The following is a 19,675-nucleotide window of genomic DNA, read 5'->3' on the forward strand; positions in this document are numbered from 1 at the left end:
CAAGAAAAACTTAAATTAAGGGAAAGTTATGTTGGGGCTCTTGAGAGACTAAGCTCATTAGGGACTCTTGGATTTCAAACAAAAATTCCCTAATGGTGAGTGGAAATATTCTCGAGGAGTTTCAAGAAAAGAAGTGTTCAGTTATATGTCATATTTTAATTCCATTTTTAATATTTGGATGAACTAAGAGATAAATGGGCTTCAGAATGCACTCTGAAGTTGTAGGTGACCTGGAGCCAAAATAAAGAATATCTGACCAGCTCAACATTCTCAGAGGAATGATAATAAAAATCTTAATCTGGGAGAATGTTTCATTTTATTGCTCAAATCCATGGAAGTTCACCATGCCTATCAAACTTTTAATATCTGGTCACAACAGGACCTCACTCTTGATGATCCCCAGCTGTACAGCACGTGCTTGAAATTTTCATTCCTACCTTTGTGCTGCCAGGGAGGGACCCTCCATTTTTTTCTGTCTTATACAGTTTTAAAACATTGGTTCACAAATCATTTCAAGTGTCAAGAAAAATTATTAGCGCAAAAACTCCTACATACACATTAACTGAATTCACCAATTAGTACCATTTTGCCTATCTATTCTTCATATATAAAAATTTATCCCTGTTGGTGACTGAGCTGTATTCACTGTGGAGCATTACCCATCAGCCTTTGTGTTTCCTGAGAAAATGGGTATCCTTGTATGTAACCGCACTGCACTCACCTACTGAAGGTAAATAAGTATCGATCAGTACTTTTATTGAATCTACTGTCCACATGCCAGTTTTGTCAACTGATTCAATAAGGGCTTTTATTAATTTTTTTTAGTACAGGATTTAGATCAAAATCAGATATTGCACTGTGACTGTCTTCTTCAATTTTGATCAATGCCTTTCTTTATATTTCATAATAATGACATCTGGAAGAACACTGGCTCATTCCTTTGAGAGAGCAAGAGCAAGGAACTTTAGTGACGATCCTCAAGACAGTAGGGTTCCCCAAGCCCCTCCCCTTCTTCTAGGTATCTGGGATGGAAGCGGTGAGGTCCAGATGCTCAGCCTCAGGAGCTGATTTGGGATAGCAGCCAAGGGCCTCTCTCACCCTCTCTGTTCTTGCTAGGCCGAGTGGTCCAGAGCTTCTTACGTCTTAGAGGCCATGTGGTCTATGAGGTCCACCACCCTGTTGCTGTAGTCATGTTCATTACCATACCGGAAAATGAGCTTTACAAAGTTGTCACTGAGAGCAATGTCAGCCCCAGCATCAAAGGTGGAAGAGTGGGGGTTACTGCAGGGGACAACCTGGTCCTCAGTGTTTCCAGGACACCCTTTAGTGGGCCCCTTAGGCTGGCTTTACCATCTTCTTGATGTCATTGTACTCGACAGCTTTCTCTAGGCAGCATGTCGAATCCATGAAGGACCCACTTAGGGTAGGGGCATGGAAGGCCATCCAGTGAGCTTCCCATTCAGCTCTGGGATGACCTTGTCCACAGCCTTGGCAGATGTAGGGATGATGTTTTGGGTATCCTCATGGCCGTCACGCCTCAGCTTCCCAGAGGGATTATTCACAGTCTTCTATGATCATGAGTCTCTCCACAGTGCCAAAGTTGTCATGGATGACCTTGGCCAGGGTGGCTAAGTGGTTAGTGGGTGCCAGAGGCATTACTGGCCAGCTGGAGTGAGCTGTCATACTTCTCACAGTTCCCACTGTGTCACAAGCATGGTGGCATCAGCAGAAGGGGCAGAGATAATGAACCTTTTTGCTTCACCTTTCGAGTGGGCCCTGGCCTTGTCCATGTGGAGGTAACATCAGAAGACTCCACAACACACTCAGCACTGGTGTCAACCCCATTTGACGTTGGCTGGATCTCACTCCTGGAGGATGGAGATGGCCTTCCCATTGATAACGAGGTTCCCAGGCTCAGCCATAACTGTGCTGTGGAACTTACACTGGACTCGTATCGACTATGTAGTTGAGGTCATTGCCAGAGTTGAAGGCAGCCCCATTGACCAGGATCCCAAAATGGCCTGATCTTTTCTCTCCAGCTTCCCCAGGAAAGCAGTGCCTGGCATACAGGCTTAGTGCCTAGTGAAAGTCCTCAGTGCAGCCTTCCTGTCATCAAACACTGTGTGCCCTGTGGAAGAGGACCACATGCCAGTCTAATGGCAGCCACCCCCTTTCTTCTCTTCTGCCTTTTAATCACATTCACTGTAATTATAAGATGGGGAGTAATTATGCCTTTTCCAGAAAAGTAGGATTTCCCAGCAGACATCAGAGAGACTCCTGCAAAGAGTGGTTTGTTTGTCCCCCAAACCTTACCACTCACCGAGTGTTCTGCCTTTTTTCCTTGGGTCAGTGCTTTTCGTTTTCTTTCTTTTGCTGTCCCTTCCTTCTTCCCACACTGTGGGATACAATGGCTTGCTTAGATTCTGCTGAGCTGAAATTGTGGAGTTCTTGGTAAGTTCTCCATCATCTAAACATTCTACACCCATTTTGAGAGATTAAACATTGTAAAGGGTATGTTGTTAGTCTACTTAAGAAAATCACCCGTGCCTTGCTTTGGCACCTTTTGCTTATAAGCAAAAAGGTAATGGCAGGAAAGTGTTTACTGTGGTTTAGTTATCATAGAGAACAGAAGCTGTTTTTGTTCACTTCGCTTTCATCCCTCCTCAATCATCTTCCAACTACAGACAATGTAATAGATGCTTAGAGAGAAGTCGCTAGCTCAAGGTCAAACAGGTAGGATTTGAACACAGATCTCTAAGTTCCACTCTTGCTGGATTACTCTCTGCCAGGCTCATTTGATGTATAATGGTGCCTATTGCCCCGCACCCTGGCAGGCAGACTAATCATGTGCTTTGGAAACAGCAAAGCAACACACACACACACACACACACACACACACACACACACACACACAGGGGTGGGGGTGGGGCTTGGTACAGGGCTTGAGGACCTGTGTTTGGATTTTCTGCACTTATGGAAAGAAATGCCAGGCACAGCAGTGTGTTCCTATAATCCCAGCACTGACAGGGCAGGGCAGGAGGATCCTTGAGACTTACTGGTCAGCAGGTCTAGCTGAATTGTTGCACTCCACATACAGTGGGAGATGGAGTCCCAAAGATAAAGTGGGCAGCCATTGGGGAAGACACTCATCATGGACCTCTGGCCTCCACACGTGGAGATATGTACATGTTCATGGACACATGTAGGAATGTGTCTACACACACACACACACACACACACACACACACACACACACACAAATGAAACATATGCTATTCCAAGAAAATGAGTGATGAGACTCTCATCTTTTCATGTCTTTGAAGGTTATTTTTATTTTGAAATACAAGGGAGATGTGGGAAGGGGGCATTACCGTCTCTCAGGCCTCAGAACCCTCTTAAAATTCTAACTCCAGTTCTGGGTCCTTTAACAGTAATAAAATGGTGTTTCATTTTAAAATATCCTTTTCATTACTTTAGAGAGAGCTTTCCTCACATGGATCTAATGAGCTTTCCCTGAAAAACACAGCTGGGAGAGAATGTGCTTTCCAGTGACTGCTCTCCAGGTACTTTGACGAGAGGAGCTCCCTAGAGAAAAGAAGGGACATGGTAGTGCCCACAATCTGTTTCAGGATGCTACATGGGGGTTTCCCGAGGGACATTGCTTTCGGACTTTGCATTCTTTATGCTAAGTCAGCTAGGGATTACATTTTCTCTTTATATTCCGAGGAAGTGCTCTTCTCTGTACTTAATAGGTAACTGTACTTATTACTGAGGTTTATTTCCATGTTTCTCCTCGACCACCACCTCCTCCTCCTTCTTCTCCTCCTCCTTGTCCTCCTCCTTCTTCTCCTCTTCCTTGTCCTCCTCCTCCTCCTCCTCCTCCTTCTCCTCCTCCTCCTCCTCGTCCTCCTCCTCCTCCTCTTCCTCCTCCTCCTTGTCCTCCTCCTCCTCCTCCTCCTCCTTCTCCTCCTTCTCCTCCTCCTCCTCCTCCTCCTCCTTCTCCTCCTCCTCCTCCTCCTCCCCCTTCTTTTCCTCCCCCTCCTTTCCCTTCGTTTGAAACAGGGTCTCACTATGTAGCTCTAGCTGGCCTGGATCTCACTCTGTAGACCAGCCTGGCCTTGAACTCACAGAGATCCACCTGCCTCTGCCTCCTAAGTGCTGGGATTAAAGGCGTGCGCCACCACCGCCCGGCGGGGTTTATTTCTTTAAAAATCATTTTATACCACTGGGGCCATTGGGGAATAAGTTGAGGGAAGATGTTAGTAGGGGTATGAAAGGAATTTTGTTAAGGAAAGATTCATGAGATCATCTATCAACTTGCACCCCATTTCCTCCTCCCCCCACCCCTCTCTCTTAGTCTGCTTTCCTTTTTCTTTGTGTCTTTGATTCAGGGTCTCACATAAATCCCAGGTTTGCCTGGATCTCGCTGTGTAGTCGAGAATGACCTGGAACTTCTGATCCTTTTGCCTCTACCTTCCAATTCTCTATCTCGAGGATTGCTGGCCTGTGCCACCATTCCTAATTTATGGGATGCTGAGAACTGAAGCCAGGGTAGTGGCTGCATCTTCGTCTCTTCCTCCTCCTCCTCCTCCTCCTCCTCCTCCTCCTCCTCCTCCCTTCCTTCTTCTTCTACAGGGTTTCTCATTTTGTAGATCAGGCTGGCCTTGAATTCACAGAAATCTGCCTGCCTTTACCCTCCATGTGCTGGGATTAAAGGCATGTGCCACACCACTCAGTGCCAGGGCTTCTTGTATGCTAGGCAGGCAAGTAATTTTACCCACCCAGTTATATCCCAAGCCTCATATGTTTCTTTTATATCTGTGATTCACTGTTCCTAAATATAATTGACTTCATTTAAATTATATATATATGTATATGTACTCAATGTTGTTTGCCTCAAAAAAAGAAATCATGAGATCAGAAGTCCCCTTTTCTATTCTACTTATATAAACAGGTGAACAATTGTTTGTCTAGTAAACAGGGGGTATGTTTATAATAAAGGGGTAAGATTGTCCTGCCTGATGGCTGGTGGACATGCCAGCTGGTGACAACAGCCATTTCTATTAGTGATGGAGCAGTTGTTATTCGTAGGCATGCTAGAAGGTATTTCATTCTCACTTAATCCTGACCTCAAACATCAGGCGCCAGTCACTGGTACAATCTGCTTTAGTAGGTGAACAGAGTGAGCCTGAGAAAGACTACAGATAATCCAAGGCAGCCACACAGCTCATTCAGATCCTATTCCACCTGACTCCACTGGGCTAGCCTTTGTTCCGGGAAAACCTTGCTTGCATGGGTCAAGGAGGTGCTTTTAGAAGGGTTTGGGTAGTATTCAGGAAACCAGAGGAGCTATTGCAGAAGTCTAGGTACGTGGTGACAGAGCCAGGTCTAGAATTTCAAAGGTGAAAGCAGGTACAATGGATTGGGTTGGGAGGGTCTGAGACTGAACTGTTTAGGGACATGGATTGTCCTGAGGTCCAACCCTGTTGTGACAAGGTCAGGTGGTGTTAGAAAAGCTACAGAGGTTTAAGATCCTTCACAAACCTTTATTGTGAGGTTGGAGAGATACTTAGTGGTTAATAGCACTTGCTACCCTTGCAGAGGACCAAGGTTTCTGTTCCCCAGCACTCATATCAGCTACTCATACACTACCTGTAACTCCAGTTCCAGAGGATCTGACACTGTCTTCAGGACTCTGGGGACACTTGCTTGCATGTGGTACACAGATTTACATCATGTCTACACATACACATAAAAATACATGATTTTTTTAAAAAATCTTAAAAAAAACTTTTGTTGTTCTAACTCCTCAATAGAAAACAGCCAATGAAAATTAGAATAAGGTAGAAAAGATGAATGTTTGGAAGGAAATAGTTTCATCCATTTTCAGGAAATATAACAAGGCTTACACAATGATTCCCTGTTCTACCCTAAGACTTCTTTAATAACAAGAAACAGTCTTACAATTCACGTATCAAGCTGGATCCAAAACCAGCTTCTGGAGTGTTTGAGGGTGATTAACTGCAGTTTGCTTTTTTGAGTGGTTTAAATACTCCCTTTGGAAATCTTGCCAAGCTCATCATTTGTTTCCAAACTCATTCTCCTTTAAAAGGGGACAAGATAAACTCTGGCTGAGCCTGTGTCCTGCATAATGAGGTTTACTCAATTAGAAAATATCGACTGGCCAGGGGAACCTGTATCTTCTACATCAGTAGAAGCACTTTAAAAAAAGACTTATTTTGTTTATGCATATGTATCACCGAGTGTATTTGCATGGAAGTGTGTAAGTGCCCTTGGAAGACAGAAGACGGCATTGGGTACAGCTGGAGCTACAGGTGTTCTGAGCAGCCTCACATGAGTCCTGGGAATTGAACTCGGGTCCTTCGAGCGAACAGCAAGCACTCTTCAACTCTGAACCATCTCTCCAGCCCCTAGAAAGCTTTCCTTATTCCTAGACCTTCCTTCCACTTAAGCATTAGCTGGCATTATGAGCTGTTTTAGAGACACCTCTATTGATTACTTTGTCTTCTACCAAACAGACTGATACAAGAGAGGGGTAAAGGCCAGTGAGGTGGTTTGAATGAGATGGCTCGTATATTTGCATGCTCACTCCATAGCTGATGAACTGTTGGGAAGGATTAGGAGGTGTGTCCTTGTTGGAGGAGGTGTGTCACTGAGAGTGGCCTTCGAGGTTTCAAAAGACCACACCAGGCCCAGAATCCCTCTTTCTACCTGCTGCTTGAGGATCAGAATGTAAAGTTTGTTGCACAAATCCTAAATAGTCTTAAAATAAAAACCCGGAGACTGATATTGGGGTAAATGCTGAGAAATCAGAGAGACAAAGGAACAAGTCACAGCCACTTCTTACCTCGCTAACTCCACGAATCCTTCAACTGAATGCCTCTGAGTCCTCAGCCAAAAAAGCCTAATTCTTGTCTCCTTCCACCTTATATTCCTTTCTCTGCCCAGCCATGTCACTTCCTGTCTCAGCTTTCCTAGTGCTGGGGTAAAGTCGTGGGACTCCCAAGTACTGGGATTAAGGGTGTGTGACTCCCAAGTACTGGGATTAAAGGTGTGTGACTCCCAAGTACTGGGATTAAAGGTGTGTGATCCGCATGCTGGAATTAAAGGTATGAGCCACAAATGCCTGGCTGTTTCTCTTTTAAACTGGATTAATTTTGTGTAGTCCAGGGTGGCTTTGAACTTTGAACTTCTGAGTGCTAGGATTAAAGGTGTGCTAACTCTGTGGCTGGCTCTGTCCTCTGATCTTCAGGCAAGTTTTATTCAAGTACAACAAAATATCACCACAAAAGCTCTCATCTACTGTTCCAGTGTCAAGCCTGTCTGCTTCCCACCATGATGATAACTGACTAACCTCTGAAACTGTAAGCAAGCCCCCAGTTAAATGCTTCATTTCAGAAGCGTTACCTTGGTCATGGTATCTCTTCAGGGCAATAGAACACATAAATCTACACAACACATTCAACATGGAGAAGTTGAGCTGGTGCCTCCATAAAGCCTTCAGCCCTATGGGCTAGTGTCTTTGGTAGAGGAAGGTACTTTTCATGCTACAGAAGGAGAAACATAAACCCCAACCCAGCCATAAACCCTTTGATCTGTAATGGTGTCCTGCCTGCAAGATATGCTAGTGCCATGTGTGGCCCAAAGCTTGTGGGAGTAACCAATGAATATCTGATTTGACTTAAGGCCCACTCCATGAGATGGAGCCCATATCCAACATTGCTTGGGTGGTCAGAGACTAGATAGCCCAGGGACCTAGGGGAAAACCAAATACTAGTGTTCTTTTTTTTTTGGTTTTTTGAGGCAGGGTTTCTCTGTAGCCCAGGCAGGCCTCAAAGATTTACCTTCCTCTGCCTCACGAGTGCTGGGATTAAAGGCATGCACCACCACAGCCCAGCTACTACTGTTCTTAAAAAGTAGCAATAAAATTACTCCTAATGATATTCTACTGTATTCATAGATTAGTGCCTTGCTCAGCCATCATCAGAAAAGCTTCCTCCTTGTGGGAGACCCACTCCCAATTTTTCCCCAGGGTACTCTTGCAGAGAGAGGGATAAGGGTTGGGGATTTAGCTCAGTGGTAGAGCACTTGCCTCGCAAGTGCAAGGACCTGGGTTCAATCCTCAGCTCCCCCACCCCCCAAAAAAACTTTAGATAGAAATATAGTGGGGAGAGAAAGAGATAGGAACATAGGATAGCCCCAGGAGGGCCTGGATCAATGTCTACTGGCCTATTGGTGAAATTATTAAGGCCACTCCACGTAGTTAAAAGGGAGGTTTATTTTGTGGGGTAACTTACAAATGAAGGGGTAGGTTGCAGTAAGGCTTTTATAACCTTTTTTTTAGTACAGGATTTAGATCAAAATCAGATATTGCACTGTGACTGTCTTTCTTCAATTTTGATCAATGCCTTCTTATATTTCATAATAATGACATTCTGGAAGAACACTGGCTCATCCTTTGAGAGAGCCAAAGCAAGGAACTTTAGTGACGATCCTCAAGACAGTGGGGTTCCCCAAGCCCCTCCCCTTCTCTAGGTATCTGGGATGGAAGCGGTGAGGTCCAGATGCTCAGCCTCAGGAGCTGATTTGGGATAGCACCAAGGCCATCTCTCACCCTCTCTGTTCTTGCTAGGCCAGTGGTCCAGAGCTTCTTATTCTAGAGGCCATGTGGTCTATGAGGTCCACCACCCTGTTGCTGTAGTCATGTTCATTACCATACCGGAAAATGAGCTTTACCAAAGTTGTCACTGAGAGCAATTGTCAGCCCCAGCATCAAAAGGTGGAAGAGTGGGGTACTGCAGGGACAAACCTGGTCCTCAGTGTTTCCAGGACACCTTTAGTGGGCCCCTTAGGCGGCTTTACCATCTTCTTGATGTCATTGTACTCGACCAGCTTCTCTAGGCAGCATGTCGAATCCATGAAGGCCCACTTAGGGTAGGGGCATGGAAGGCCATCCAGGTAGCTTCCCATTCAGCTCTGGGATGACCTTGTCCACAGCCTTGGCAGATTTAGGGATGATGTTTGGGTTACCTCATGGCCATCACGCCTCAGCTTCCCAGAGGATTATTCACAGTCTTCCATGATCATGATCTCTCCACATGCCAAAGTTGTCATGGATGACCTTGGGCCAGGGTGGCTAAGTGGTTAGTGGGTGCCAGAGCATTACTGGCCAGCTGGAGTGAGCTGTCATACATTCTCACAGTTCCACTGTGTTCACAGCAGGTGGCATCAGCAGAAGGGCAGAGATAATGAACCTTTTTTGCTTCACCTTTCGAGTGGGGCCCTGGCCTTGTCCATGTGAGGGTAACATCAGAAGACCCACAACACACTCAGCACTGGTGTCAACCCCATTTGACGTTGGCGGATCTCACTCCTGGAGGATGGAGATGGCCTTCCCATTGATAACGAGGTTCCCAGGCTCAGCCATAACTGTGCTGTGGAACTTACACTGGACTCGTATCGACTATGTAGTTGAGGTCATTGCCAGAGTTGAAGGCAGCCCCATTGACCAGGATCCCAAAATGGCCTGATCTTTTCTCTCCAGCTTCCCCTGGAAGCAGGCCTGGCATACAGGCTTAGTGCCTTAGTGAAAAGTCCTCAGTGCAGCCTTCCTGTCATCAAACACTGTGTGCCCTGTGGAGAGGACCACATGCCAGTCTATGGCAGCCACCCCTTCTTCTCTTCTGCCTTTTAATCACATTCACTGTAATTATAAGATGGGGGTAATTATGCCTTTTCCAGAAAAGTAGGATTTCCCAGCAGAATCAGAGAGACTCCTGCAAAGAGTGGTTTGTTTGTCCCCCAAACCTTACCACTCACCGAGTTGTTCTGCCTTTTTTCCTTGGGTCAGTGCTTTTCGTTTCTTCTTTTGCTGTCCCTTCCTTCTTCCCACACTGTGGGATACAATGGCTTGCTTAGATTCTGCTGAGCTTGAAATTGTGGAGTTCTGGTAAGTTCTCCATCATCTAACCTTCTACACCCATTTTGAGAGATTAAACATTGTAAAGGGTATGTTGTTAGTCTACTTAAGAAAACACCCGTGCCTTGCTTTGGCACCTTTTGCTTATAAAGCAAAAAGGTAATGGCAGGAAAGTGTTTACTGTGGTTTAGTTATCATAGAGAACAGAAGCTGTTTTTGTTCAGCTTCGCTTTCATCCCTCCTCAATCATCTTCCAACTACAGACAATGTTAATAAGATGCTTAGAGAGAAGTCGCTGCCTCAAGGTCAAACAGGAGGATTTGAACACAGACTCTAAGTTCCACTCTGCTGGATTACTCTCTGCCAGGCTCATTTGATGTATAATGGTGCTATTGCCCGCAACCTGGCAGGCAGGACATCATTGTGCTTTGGAAACAGCAAAGGCAACACACACACCACACACACACACACACACCACACACACACACACAGGGGTGGGGGTGGGGCTTGGTACAGGGCTTGAGGACCTGTGTTTGATTCTTCTGACTTATGGAAAGAAATGCCAGGCACCAGCAGTGGTTCCTAAATCCCAGCACTGACAGGCAGGGCAGGAGGATCCTTGAGACTTACTGGTCAGCAGGTCTAGCGAATTGTTGCACCACATACAGTGGAGATGGAGTCCCAAAGATAAAGTGGGCACCATTGGGAAGACACTCATCATGGACCTCTGGCCTCCACACGGGGAGATATGTACATGTTCATGGACACATGTAGGAATGTGTCACACACACACACACACACACACACACCACCACACACACACACACCAAATGAAACATATGCATTCCAGAAAAAATGATGATGAGACTCTTCATCTTTTCATGTCTTTGAAGGTTATTTTTATTTTGAAATACAAGGGAGATGTGGGAAGGGGGCATTACGCTCTTCAGGCCTCAGAACCCTCTTAAATCTAACTCCAGTTCTGGTCCTTTAACAGTAATAAAAATGGTGTTCATTTAAATATCCTTTCATTACTTTAGAGAGAGCTTTCCTCACATGGATCTAATGAGCTTTCCCTGAAAAAACACAGCTGGGAGAAATGTGCTTTCCAGTGACTGCTCTCCAGGTACTTTGACGAGAGGAGCTCCCTAGAGAAAAGAAGGACATGGTAGTGCCCACAATCTGTTTCAGGATGCTACATGGGGGTTTCCCGAGGGACATTGCTTTCGGACTTTGCATTCTTTATGCTAAGTCAGCTAGGGATTACATTTTCTCTTTATTCCGAGGAAGTGCTCTTCTCTGTATTAATAGGTAACTGTACTATTACTGAGGTTTTAGTTCCATGTTTCTCTCGACCAACCACCTCTCCTCCTCTTCCCTCCTCCTGTCCTCCTTCCTTCTTCTCCTTTCCTTCCTCCTCCCCCTCCTCCTCCTCTTCTCCTCTCCTCCTCCTCGTCCTCCTCCTCCTCCTCTCCTCCTCCTCCTTGTCCTCCTCCTCCTCTCCTCCTCTTCTCCCTCCTTCCGCCTCCTCTCTCCTCCTCCTTCTCCTCTCCTCCTCCTCCTCCTCCTCCCCCTTCTTTTCCTCCCCCTCCTTTCCCTTCGTTTGAAAACAGGGTCTCACTATGTAGCTCTAGCTGGCCTGGATCTCACTCTGTAGACCAGCCTGGCCTTGAACTCACAGAGATCCACCTGCCTCTGCCTCCCTAAGTGCTGGGATTAAGGCGTGCGCCACCACCGCCCGGCGGGGTTTATTTCTTTAAAAATCATTTTATACCACTGGGGCCATTGTGGGAATAAGTTGAGGGAAGATGTTAGTAGGGGTATGAAAGGAATTTTGTTAAGGAAAGATTCATTAGATCATCTATCAACTTGCACCCATTTCCTCCTCCCCCACCCCTCTCATCTTATCGTGCTTTCCTTTCTTCGTGTCTTTGATTCAGGGTCTCACATAATCCCAGGTTTGCCTGGATCTCTCTGTGTAGTCGAAGAATGACCTGGAACTTCTGATCCTTTTGCCTCTACCTTCCAATTCTCTATCTCGAGGATTGCTGGCCTGTGCCACCATTTCCTATTTATGGGATGCTGAGAACTGAAGCCAGGGTAGTGGCTGCATCTTCGTCTCTTCCTCCTCCTCCTCCTCCTCCTCTCCTCTCCTCCTCCTCCCTTCCGTTCTTCTTCTTACAGGGTTTCTCATTTGTAGATCAGGCTGGCCTTGAATTCACAGAAATCTGCCTCCTTTACCTCCATGTGCTGGGATTAAAGGCATGTGCCACCACCACTCAGTGCCGGCTCTTTATGCTAGGCAGGCAAGTAATTTTTACCCACCCAGTTATATCCCAAGCCTCATATGTTTCTTTTATATCTGTGATTCACTGGTTCCTAAAAATAATTGACTTCATTTAAAATTATATATATGTATATGTACTCAATGTTGTTTGCCTCAAAAAAAGAAATCATGAGATCAGAAGTCCCCTTTTCTATTCTACTTATATAAACAGGGAACAATTGTTGTCTAGTAAACAGGGTATGTTTATAATAAAGGGTAAGAGTTGTCCTGCCTGTATGGCTGGTGGACATGCCAGCTGGTGACAACAGCCTTTTCTATTAGTGATGGAGCAGTTGTTATTCGTAGCATGCTAAAGGTATTTCATTCTCACTTAATCCTGACTCAAACATCAGGCCAGTCACTGCGTACAATCTGCTTTTAGAGGTGAACAGAGTGAGCCTAGAAAGACTACAAGATAATCAAGGCAGCCACACAGCTCATTCATGATCCTATTCCACTGACTCCACTGGGCTAGCCTTTGTTCCGGAAAACCTGCTTGCATGGGTCAGGAGGTGCTTTTAGAAGGTTTGGGTAGTATTCAGGAAACCAGAGGAGCTATTGCAGAGTCTAGGTACGTGGTGACAGAGCCAGGTCTAGAATTTCAAAGGTGAAAGAGGTACAATGGATTGAGGTTGGGAGGGTCTGAGACTGAACTGTTTAGGGACATGGATTGTCCTGAGGTCCAACCCTGTGTGACAAGGTCAGGTGGTGTTAGAAAAGCTACAGAGGTTTAAGATCCTTCAAAACCTTTATTGTGAGGTTGGAAGAGTACTTAGTGGGTTAATAGCTTGCTACCCTTGCAGAGGACCAAGGTTTCTGTTCCCAGCACTCATATCAGCACTCATAACTACCTGTAACTCCAGTTCCAGAGATCTGACACTGTCTTCAGGACTCTGGGGAACACTTGCTTGCATGTGGTACACAGATTACATCATGTTACACATACACATAAAAAATACATGGTTTTAAAAAATCTTAAAAAAAACTTTTTTGTTCTAACTCCTCAATAGAAAACAGCCAATTGAGGCCCTGGAGTGTTTTTATAGTTGTAACATTTCATTCCGTCACATAATCCCCACGATATTAAAGCCTAAGATGTTAGAGGCATTGCTAGGGAAATGAGTTTGGACTCATCTGTGGCCCAGATGCGCTATTCCTGACAAAGTGGTATGTTATTAAAATACTTTACCTGTAAGGAAATCCATGATCACAATTGTTACAACCAAACCTAAAAAGAGCTATTAAAAAGTTAACTTACAGCAGGCACACCCTTATAATCTTGGGCTTCACATGTCTTTCTTTAAAATGTAAAAATATTTTACTTTTCCATTTTCATTCACACATACATGTGCCTATCAGTGTGAGGTGTGAGTGTATGCAAATATGTGTATGGGTGCTCAAGGAAGACATTGAATCCCTTGGATCTAGTTATAGGCAGTTGTGATTTGGGAATTGAACTCAGGTCCTTTGGAAGAGCAGCAAGGTCTCTTAATCACTGAGTTATCTCACCAGCCCCATACCTTTTCTCTTTACTTTCTGTTCATGCTTTTTGTCAAGCCTATGTATGTATATATATGGAAGAAATATATGTGGAAATATATATATCTTGTTTTTCTCCTCCACTGGACTCTAAAACTTCATCGGTGAGATCAGTCTGTTTGTCTATCAACTTTCTCTCCATGTTGAACACTGGATAGGTGTCCAATAAATTGAATTTATATTTGGCCACAAACTAGTCAAATAAACCAAGGCAAGAGTAGTTTGTTGTTTCAGAAGCTGTTCCTGTTGCCAGGACAAAGTACCTGATGACAGCAGCTTATGGCAGGGAGGGTTTGTCTTGGATGACAGTTTGGAATTGAGGAAGGCATGACGGCAGAGGCATGACGAGGCTGGTCGCATTATGTCCTTAGTTAGGAAGCAAAGCAGATGACTCAGTTTGCTTTCTCCTTGTGTTCAGCCTTTGGAATGGTGGTATTCTCATTTAGGTGGATTTTCCCTCCTTGCTTAAACCTGGAAATACCCTCATTGTCACACCCAGAGGTATGTTTTCATGGTGATTTTAGATTCAGACAATTTGACAGTGAAAGTTAACTATAACATTTACATCATAAAGTCAAACTAAAATAGTAACCAACAATGAATATGGTAAACTGAGAACATATAGGACTCCAGTGCAAAAGAAGCAGCAGCCTGGCAAAGGCTAGGAGTTTCTGGAGATGATGAGGTCTCACTATATAGCCCAGTCCATCTTCATCTTCCTGCCTCAGCTTCCCAGATGGTGGGATTACAGGTGTGGACCACCATGCTCAGGCTATGAATTTCTTTATGTTTAATTTTATTGACAGGTCCCGTATTTGTGGCTGAGGGCCAGGAAATGTGTTTCTTCATTTGATCAAGGGAGGCACCCACCATCACCAGCTTCTGAGAAAACATTCTAAGATGATTGCACTCCATGTACTGTCAAGACAATGTGACAGAGCCCATCATAAAAGAATGACTTGTAGACCTGAACGGACCCTTTCATCAAAAGACCTTGAGACATCATACAAATGATAATTATCTCTTTCATCATCCCCTCTGAGGTCAGAATATTTTTCTTCATTCATAACTTAGTCTATATAAAATCATTTCCCCCAGACTCCCCGGTCATAGCTGGTATCAGTCACCTCCTGAGCTATGTGTCAGTTGGCAAATAAATCACATTGTAACACAAGAAAAACTTAAATTAATGGAAAGTTATGTTGGGGCTCTTGAGAGACTAAGCTCATTAGGGACTCTTGGATTTCAAACAAAAATTCCCTAATGGTGAGTGGAAATATTCTCGAGGAGTTTCAAGAAAAGAAGTGTTCAGTTATATGTCATATTTTAATTCCATTTTTAATATTTGGATGAACTAAGAAGATAAATGGGCTTCAGAATGCACTCTGAAGTTGTAGGTGACCTGGAGCCAAAATAAGAATATCTGACCAGCTCAACATTCTCAGAGGAATGATAATAAAAATCTTAATCTGGGAGAATGTTTCATTTATTGCTCAAATCCATGGAAGTTCACCATGCCTGATCAAACTTTTAATATCTGGTCACAACAGGACCTCACTCTTGATGATCCCCAGCTGTACAGCACGTGCTTGAAATTTTCATTCCTACCTTTGTGCTGCCAGGGAGGGACCCTCCATTTTTTTCTGTCTTACACAGTTTTAAACATTGGTTCACAAATCATTTCAAGTGTCAAGAAAAATTATTAGCGCAAAAAACTCCTACATACACATTAACTGAATTCACCAATTAGTACCATTTTGCCTATCTATTCTTCATATATAAAAATTTATCCCTGTTGGTGACTGAGCTGTATTCACTGTGGAGCATTACCCATCAGCCTTTGTGTTTCCTGAGAAAATGGGTATCCTTGTATGTAACCGCACTGCACTCACCTACTGAAGGTAAATAAGTATCGATCAGTACTTTTATTGAATCTACTGTCCACATGCCAGTTTTGTCAACTGATTCAATAAGGGCTTTTATTAATTTTTTTTAAGTACAGGATTTAGATCAAAATCAGATATTGCACTGTGACTGTCTTCTTCAATTTTGATCAATGCCTTTCTTTATATTTCATAATAATGACATCTGGAAGAACACTGGCTCATTCCTTTGAGAGAGCAAGAGCAAGGAACTTTAGTGACGATCCTCAAGACAGTGGGGTTCCCCAAGCCCCTCCCCTTCTTCTAGGTATCTGGGATGGAAGCGGTGAGGTCCAGATGCTCAGCCTCAGGAGCTGATTTGGGATAGCAGCCAAGGGCCTCTCTCACCCTCTCTGTTCTTGCTAGGCCGAGTGGTCCAGAGCTTCTTATGTCTTAGAGGCCATGTGGTCTATGAGGTCCACCACCCTGTTGCTGTAGTCATGTTCATTACCATACCGGAAAATGAGCTTTACAAAGTTGTCACTGAGAGCAATGTCAGCCCCAGCATCAAAGGTGGAAGAGTGGGGTTACTGCAGGGGACAACCTGGTCCTCAGTGTTTCCAGGACACCCTTTAGTGGGCCCCTTAGGCTGGCTTTACCATCTTCTTGATGTCATTGTACTCGACAGCTTTCTCTAGGCAGCATGTCGAATCCATGAAGGACCCACTTAGGGTAGGGGCATGGAAGGCCATCCAGTGAGCTTCCCATTCAGCTCTGGGATGACCTTGTCCACAGCCTTGGCAGATGTAGGGATGATGTTTTGGGTATCCTCATGGCCATCACGCCTCAGCTTCCCAGAGGGATTATTCACAGTCTTCTATGATCATGAGTCTCTCCACAGTGCCAAAGTTGTCATGGATGACCTTGGCCAGGGTGGCTAAGTGGTTAGTGGGTGCCAGAGGCATTACTGGCCAGCTGGAGTGAGCTGTCATACTTCTCACAGTTCCCACTGTGTCACAAGCATGGTGGCATCAGCAGAAGGGGCAGAGATAATGAACCTTTTTGCTTCACCTTTCGAGTGGGCCCTGGCCTTGTCCATGTGGAGGTAACATCAGAAGACTCCACAACACACTCAGCACTGGTGTCAACCCCATTTGACGTTGGCTGGATCTCACTCCTGGAGGATGGAGATGGCCTTCCCATTGATAACGAGGTTCCCAGGCTCAGCCATAACTGTGCTGTGGAACTTACACTGGACTTGTGTAGACTATGTAGTTGAGGTCATTGCCAGAGTTGAAGGCAGCCCCATTGACCAGGATCCCAAAATGGCCTGATCTTTTCTCTCCAGCTTCCCCAGGAAAGCAGTGCCTGGCATACAGGCTTAGTGCCTAGTGAAAGTCCTCAGTGCAGCCTTCCTGTCATCAAACACTGTGTGCCCTGTGGAAGAGGACCACATGCCAGTCTAATGGCAGCCACCCCCTTTCTTCTCTTCTGTCTTTTAATCACATTCACTGTAATTATAAGATGGGGAGTAATTATGCCTTTTCCAGAAAAGTAGGATTTCCCAGCAGACATCAGAGAGACTCCTGCAAAGAGTGGTTTGTTTGTCCCCCAAACCTTACCACTCACCCAGTGTTCTGCCTTTTTTCCTTGGGTCAGTGCTTTTCGTTTTCTTTCTTTTGCTGTCCCTTCCTTCTCCCCACACTGTGGGATACAATGGCTTGCTTAGATTCTGCTGAGCTGAAATTGTGGAGTTCTCGGTAAGTTCTCCATCATCTAAACATTCTACACCCATTTTGAGAGATTAAACATTGTAAAGGGTGTGTTGTTAGTCTACTTAAGAAAATCACCCGTGCCTTGCTTTGGCACCTTTTGCTTATAAGCAAAAAGGTAATGGCAGGAAAGTGTTTACTGTGGTTTAGTTATCATAGAGAACAGAAGCTGTTTTTGTTCACTTCGCTTTCATCCCTCCTCAATCATCTTCCAACTACAGACAATGTAATAGATGCTTAGAGAGAAGTCGCTAGCTCAAGGTCAAACAGGTAGGATTTGAACACAGATCTCTAAGTTCCACTCTTGCTGGATTACTCTCTGCCAGGCTCATTTGATGTATAATGGTGCCTATTGCCCCGCACCCTGGCAGGCAGACTAATCATGTGCTTTGGAAACAGCAAAGCAACACACACACACACACACACACACACACACACACACACACACAGGGGTGGGGGTGGGGCTTGGTACAGGGCTTGAGGACCTGTGTTTGGATTTTCTGCACTTATGGAAAGAATGCCAGGCACAGCAGTGTGTTCCTATAATCCCAGCACTGACAGGGCAGGGCAGGAGGATCCTTGAGACTTACTGGTCAGCAGGTCTAGCTGAATTGTTGCACTCCACATACAGTGGGAGATGGAGTCCCAAAGATAAAGTGGGCAGCCATTGGGGAAGACACTCATCATGGACCTCTGGCCTCCACACGTGGAGATATGTACATGTTCATGGACACATGTAGGAATGTGTCTACACACACACACACACACACACACACACACACACACACACACACAAATGAAACATATGCTATTCCAAGAAAATGAGTGATGAGACTCTCATCTTTTCATGTCTTTGAAGGTTATTTTTATTTTGAAATACAAGGGAGATGTGGGAAGGGGGCATTACCGTCTCTCAGGCCTCAGAACCCTCTTAAAATTCTAACTCCAGTTCTGGGTCCTTTAACAGTAATAAAATGGTGTTTCATTTTAAAATATCCTTTTCATTACTTTAGAGAGCGCTTTCCTCACATGGATCTAATGAGCTTTCCCTGAAAAACACAGCTGGGAGAGAATGTGCTTTCCAGTGACTGCTCTCCAGGTACTTTGACGAGAGGAGCTCCCTAGAGAAAAGAAGGGACATGGTAGTGCCCACAATCTGTTTCAGGATGCTACATGGGGGTTTCCCGAGGGACATTGCTTTCGGACTTTGCATTCTTTATGCTAAGTCAGCTAGGGATTACATTTTCTCTTTATATTCCAAGGAAGTGCTCTTCTCTGTACTTAATAGGTAACTGTACTTATTACTGAGGTTTATTTCCATGTTTCTCCTCGACCACCACCTCCTCCTCCTTCTTCTCCTCCTCCTTGTCCTCCTCCTTCTTCTCCTCTTCCTTGTCCTCCTCTCCTCCTCCTCCTCCTCCTCCTTGTCCTCCTCCTCCTCCTCTTCCTCCTCCTCCTTGTCCTCCTCCTCCTCCTCCTCCTTCTCCTCCTTGTCCTCCTCCTCCTCCTCCTCCCCCTTCTTTTCCTCCCCCTCCTTTCCCTTCGTTTGAAACAGGGTCTCACTATGTAGCTCTAGCTGGCCTGGATCTCACTCTGTAGACCAGCCTGGCCTTGAACTCACAGAGATCCACCTGCCTCTGCCTCCTAAGTGCTGGGATTAAAGGCGTGCGCCACCACCGCCTGGCGGGGTTTATTTCTTTAAAAATCATTTTATACCACTGGGGCCATTGGGGAATAAGTTGAGGGAAGATGTTAGTAGGGGTATGAAAGGAATTTTGTTAAGGAAAGATTCATGAGATCATCTATCAACTTGCACCCATTTCCTCCTCCCCCCACCCCTCTCTCTTAGTCTGCTTTCCTTTTTCTTTGTGTCTTTGATTCAGGGTCTCACATAATCCCAGGTTTGCCTGGATCTCGCTGTGTAGTCGAGAATGACCTGGAACTTCTGATCCTTTTGCCTCTACCTTCCAATTCTCTATCTCGAGGATTGCTGGCCTGTGCCACCATTCCTAATTTATGGGATGCTGAGAACTGAAGCCAGGGTAGTGGCTGCATCTTCGTCTCTTCCTCCTCCTCCTCCTCCTCCCTTCCTTCTTCTTCTACAGGGTTTCTCATTTTGTAGATCAGGCTGGCCTTGAATTCACAGAAATCTGCCTGCCTTTACCCTCCATGTGCTGGGATTAAAGGCATGTGCCACCACCACTCAGTGCCAGGGCTTCTTGTATGCTAGGCAGGC

The 19,675-nt window shown here is 45.1% G+C and overlaps 2 pseudogenes; both read right to left on the bottom strand.

Annotated features, from left to right (window-relative positions):
* Nucleotides 1-1,136: 1,136 nt before the first annotated feature.
* LOC118580075 lies at nucleotides 1,137-8,940 on the bottom strand (annotated as a pseudogene).
* A 7,173-nt stretch (nucleotides 8,941-16,113) lies between these two features.
* On the bottom strand, nucleotides 16,114-16,870 carry LOC118580076 (annotated as a pseudogene).
* Nucleotides 16,871-19,675: the final 2,805 nt, after the last annotated feature.

The sequence above is a fragment of the Onychomys torridus genome, chromosome 3, assembly GCF_903995425.1.
Source record: "Onychomys torridus chromosome 3, mOncTor1.1, whole genome shotgun sequence".
Classification (NCBI taxonomy): Eukaryota; Metazoa; Chordata; class Mammalia; order Rodentia; family Cricetidae; genus Onychomys; species Onychomys torridus.